Genomic DNA, 5,930 nt, shown 5'->3' on the forward strand with positions numbered 1-5,930 from the left:
TTCTATTTTTAGAGTCTTTCTATAATATGCCATCATTGATGAATAGAAGTCAGAGCTGTGGCAGTACTAAGTTTCAGTTACTAACAGTCTTGCATTACTGTTAAACAGCCATAAATAAAAGTTTATTAAGAGTCTATGAAGTCTGTTTATGGCTTTATGGTTTTTGTTTTGTTTATGGCTCATTTTTTAAATCCACCACCCCCAGCTGTTCCTGGAGCGTTCTTCAGGTGTTCCTCCGCTGCTGCACTCAGTCTGAGTCTGTAGCATTTGGGCTCCACCTCATCACAGCATCTGAGGAAAGAGAATAAGGTTTAAAAAAAAAGAATGACATACTTTTTTTTTTTTTTTTTTAATGTCGGAAAATAACCATGTTATTTTACTGCATAATAATCTTATGCCAATATGTTCTGCATTAAATGTGTTCGAATAGTGAAAAAACAAAACAAACAAACAAACGGAAAAAAAACAGCATTTGCCCTCTTCAATACTGAGCCCTTAAGAAAGACCCTTCACTAGGTGTGTAACTGTAAAAGTGAAAAGGACATTTCTGATAAAGACAGGTGGTCTTTTAAAGAATGTCCCCTGAATAGATAAAAGTTAACAATAAAAATTACATTAATATTAGACAAGGAACAAGAGATTTTTTTTTTTTTTACTGTCATAAGGCCAAAATTACCTTGAATTACATCGTACAAAGCGTTCGTGTAGCGTTGAATGACTTCTTTTCAATTTGGCCACCACTCCTCATATTGAAAATCGCCATTAAGGCATTTGACATGATTCTGTGAAAGAAATTACACAGGATTACTTCACCTCAAAAAAAAAAAAAAAATCCAAGTAAAGGTCAATTCAGGGGAGACTGAATTGACATCGAGCGAAAACAATGGTATCAATAATCATTCAATACTTGGTTAAATACTTGCACTTCTAACAAAGGTTGACAACAAACTCCAAATAAGACAGTGTTTTAAACACACCATATATAGTCAGTTAAATTTTATTTCTGTGTCATGCCAAACATTTGGCCCATCCCACATGGGATTACAAGACACCACAAACTTATTTAGCAAACATCTTCCGGTCGCATATACAAATCATTCAGAGATATACATGAATACAAATATATACATACACACACACACACAGCATATACAAACAAATCCTCGTCTACAGATCATCTCGATAAAGAGCTTTTTTCCTCTTCTCCCAGGCTTTCTCAAGATAATTGGCTAATTTATGTTTCATATGTGAACAGCCATCTCAGTCTTTGAGCATCATCCATATTTACCAAATCAATCTCTGATTTTATCTTACAAAACAAAAAATCACGCTGTTCACAATAATTAGAAATATATAATATTTCTTACTTTCACTTACAGTTGACATGAGGTAAGTGCTCCTTGAGGGTCTGATGCCAGCTATTTCAAAATGTAAAGATTTGTAAAATGTAAATTCAATTTTGGATAGGACAACCCCATGGCTGGAAAAGACCATTAACACACATACCCTCACTTCTGTGCTCTCTCCCGAATGCAGCGGTCAAGAGGCAAGACAACATTTGGAAATTCTGTTAATGAAAACAAAACACACACAAACTTAAATAAGAGGGTAGTTAAATAAAAACAGTAAACAATATTGTTTTATTTTAACTACTTTGTGGATGTAGCAAAGATTTAGACTTCTTGTAATCCAATTGGACATAGTCAGCTATTGTAGCCATCATTCACAATGACTAAATCCAAGGTAGCCAACCCTGGTCCTCGAGAGCCACTCTCCTGCTTGTTTCCAAACTATCCCTGCCCTACTTCCTGCTGACTAATAATGGATCAGGTGTGTTGTCAGTCAGAAGCTGGAAGGGCAGGAATAGTTGGAATACAAGCAGGGCAGTGGCTCTGGAGGACCAGGGTTGGCTACACCTGGTCTACATATTTTAAATTGTGAAGTGATAAGACTGATGTTCAAATTTACACTTCACAGTGTAATACTGCATTAGTTACTATAAAATTTGCTGGCTGTACTTTAGCTTTTTCTTGAGCAATGACAGACATTATAGGCTCTATATATGTAACTGTATGAACAATTTAGAAAAATGTATGTTTGTATTTAAGGTAAATTGTGTATAAAATAAGATGCGAATCACAAAGTTCTCACATACAATGGGGTGTCCTCTGGGACTGGGATGATAATGCAGAATTTGGAACTGGAGACAAAAGACATTACTATATGGTAAAAAAAACACACACACACACACCTTTGTGAAGGACATTAAACAAGAAACAAATGCAATGTCTCTTTGGTTCTGCCAGATGGCCTGGAGAAGGATTCCTGAATTCTATGTCTGACAGATGGCTGTTCGTTATGTGACCCTGAAAGAAAAATTGCAACTTAATGTAATTTCGTCAAGAACAACAAACAAAATCACGTTTTAAAAATTTCACTGAAGTGATTACAAAATTGGTAATCTTAGAGTATGGTTAGAGAGCAACTTTGTAACAGAGCAAACCTGAGCCATTAATTGCCTTAATATAGAGAGCACATAAACTGCCCTCCAAGTGACAATAATACACTCACAATACATTCCAAATATTATCAAAAACAGAAGATTAATTCTTTGCATACAGACAGGATTTATATTCATTATGCAAAAAGGCATGGCCATAAAGCATTACTTACTTAAGTATTTAAAGCTGAGGCCATAGGTGAGGAATCAGGTAGTCTCCTTCCTGATACTTGCCTATTTTCATTGTGCATTACCTCACCTGCACAAATAGTTAATTTTATGGAAGTGTAAGAAACGTAGAAACACAGAAACGTTTTGGGATATGTTAACATTTATGCAAAACACCTCCTGACTCATGAAATATCCGAAATGGCCCGAACTAATAAACGGTCCGTGAAGCACAAACGAGTAGCGCAGTTTCGTTCCGCTTTATTTTATTTTATTTTTTTACTATTCACTGCTGGGCAATGTTGCCAGTGCGACCTATAACAAAATGTAATAACAAAAATGTCTAATGTCACATTTATAATACAAAATGTACTTACCCAACAGCAGATTTTTAGTAATTCGGCAACACAACAATGCACCCTCAAATCCTGCTCGCCTCGTGGTTGTAGAAAAACGGGAAAATGGCTGGTTATCGCTTTATCGCGAGATAATATATCATATCGTGGGATTTTGCAATATCGCGAGATTTGCTACAACATCTCGGTGGCACAGTTTTGACGTGTAAAGCACGTCAGTGTACGTCTTTTCAGAACCTCTTAAAAACTACTTGGGGCACTTAAATTAATTATTGCAGTATCAACCAAGGTGTAAGCATAATTGCTTTTGCATATTTCATAAGGATTTCATAGAGGGTCATGATGGACTATAAATGCACGTGTAAAGGACGTCACCTACTGGACGTCCACTTAAAACGATTAAAATGCAGTGGCTTTGCAATCACTTAACCACACTGGGCACTTTGTGATTATAATTTATTTAAACAAGATAAAGTAAATATATTTACTTTGTATACAAATCGTGTATTTCATAAAGATAACTAGATGTACCGCATGGCGGTACAAAATATGACCGCCGCTCAGGCCTGCACTGGCTTTCCACAAAAATAAATGACGTGGAGCAATTTGGCTGTATTGCGTGTTTATGTATATAAGTTGTATATTTTAAAAGACTGTCTGGAGTATTCCTGTGGATCATGGATAATTTAGAGTTTTGTAATTATTTTTATTATTACTATTGAAGTTTTATATCAAAAGTCATTAGTTTAGACACTTAACATCCGTAATGTGAAAATGTCACATTCATAACAGTGGTTTTCCCTACATAATGTATTATAAAAATGAGTTTGAAAAACACACTTATTGTGTTCAAGCAAGTCTTTTTCATGCTACATTGGTAGTTTGTTTAATAATTTACAGAGTTTGTAGGAGACTTGTAAAGTGTGTGTATTTCATGTTATGTCCATAACGCTGCTAAAATGTATTCATAGGATGTAAAATATTATATGAAATGTGAGGATTTTGCAAGAATCATAGGACAGAGGTTACATAAAAAGTTATGTAAATTAATTCACTGATACTAATTTTATCTATGTTTAAGGCATTGTATCTACCAATATAAGTGTAACTGTCACATGCATAATGTTGAAACTGTTGTATAATAAAAGGGAAGAACAAATAAATAATATTAACAAAGTAAGGTTTAATCAACAGTTAACAATCAAAATGACATCATCATTCGTCTGTTTGAGACAAAACATTATATGTAAGAGACATTTAAACAAGTTACACAAAATTTGTTTTTATTGACATTTGTATATGACTGTTATCCAATGGTCACCAATGGCATGCTGTGTGAAGGGTCCGGTTACAGATGTGGTATTGACAATGGATATGAATGTTTTGTTGTGGTATTTTTTTCTGGCCAAGTGTCGTTCTATGCTGTTTGTGAAGTAGTTGAATGGTAGTAGTGTTATCCATGGTATTCCAGTTGGACAGTGTGATTTGATGTGTAGTATTTGGAGGATTTGGTGATCTGTGAGGAAAGAGGCATGTTGATTGTTGATGTTGAGTATTGCATTGTACTGGTTAATGATTCCTGGGTTTGTCATGGCAGGTAGGTAGTCGTGTGTGAACCAGTCTATGGAATTGTGAGCTTCTAGAGCAGCAGTTGCAGCTATATATCCACAAGAGTTGGTGGCTTGCACTCCAGGCAGTAATATATTGTTTTGTATGAATCCATGGTTGTGAAAGAAGTCTTGAAGGATGTAAACATTGTTGTTGCCACACCATAGGTCTATGATTACTGCTTTATGACGTCCTTCCATGGTGGTTGGGTGTGCTGTGTAAAGTTGTATACATATTAATGTGATGTCATATTTTTTGTGTTACATTTTAATTTTCTTTACTGTTACGTGATGGTTGAATTTAAGGCAATAATGTTGAGGTAGTTACATGTTGGTTGGTAGCATGGTAATTGTGGTGATAGAGGTTCTGGGAGTGGTGTGGTTGTGGTTTGATGTTTTGATTTTTTTGTGTGTTTAGCTTTGATGTTTGCAGTAGTTGTGTCTGTCTGTTCATTGGTTGGCTGGGTCTTTGCGTTCTGTTGTGCGAAAGCCTTTACATTTGAAAGACTTGAGCATACATCTGTAATGACAAGGCATAGAAGAACAATAGTGAATATGTGTGAATTAGTGATTTGGATGCTAGATGTGTTTGTGTGTTATTTGCTATTCAATATTTGTGTGAGTGTTTCTTGGAGCATGTAGAATGTGTTAACAAACCTTTTGTTGTGAGGTTGCAGCAAAACATTGCATATGTTGCATGATGTACACTAAAATGTGTTGAAAGGACTCCAGCAGTGGAAGGCAACATTGTTTTTGTATAGATGTGATCTATTGTAGTTCCTGCCTTGGTGGTAGGTTGGTAGATGAGTTGATGGTATCCTTGCATTGTGAAGGTTTTGTTGAGAGGTGTGACATTACTGTGTATGTTTTCATTGAAATCTCCAATGATAATTGTGGAGTTGCAGTTGTAGGTTTGTGCTAGTTCATTGAGTTTTGATGGTAGTTTTTGCAGTGTTGTGATTGGTGTAGATGGAGGTCTGGTGACAGAGGTAAAGGTAAAGATGAGTTTTTTTGTTATTTTTAGACAAGAAAGTAATATTTGAATTGATATATTGAAGTGATAATTGGTAGTGATAGGTTTGATGGGTGTTGTTATGCATTTTTTTTTTTTTTTATGTGTGGTAAAAAACTTGTATTTTGTTTGTATTGTTATGTGTGTGATGGTGTTGTGTGATCATTTAAGGAGATTACCTGTAAATGGCAGCTATCAGGAAGTTTTGTGGATGGATTTTGAAGCATAATATTTGATTGTTATGTTCATCTGTATCTTGATGAAGAAGTGTTGTTGTATTGTCTGTT

General features: G+C 35.2%; 1 long non-coding RNA gene across 1 annotated transcript; it reads right to left on the bottom strand.

Annotated features, from left to right (window-relative positions):
• Positions 1 to 469: 469 nt before the first annotated feature.
• On the bottom strand, positions 470 to 2,202 carry LOC311088107. Its single transcript, XR_014607446.1, has 3 exons — positions 2,152 to 2,202; positions 1,507 to 1,567; positions 470 to 782 (listed from the first exon to the last, which is right to left on the bottom strand). It is a non-coding gene; the product is annotated as an uncharacterized lncRNA (long non-coding RNA).
• Between the last annotated feature and the right edge of the window lie 3,728 nt (positions 2,203 to 5,930).

The sequence above is a fragment of the Abramis brama genome, assembly GCF_963993115.1.
Source record: "Abramis brama genome assembly, chromosome: 8".
NCBI classification, from domain to species: Eukaryota; Metazoa; Chordata; class Actinopteri; order Cypriniformes; family Leuciscidae; genus Abramis; species Abramis brama.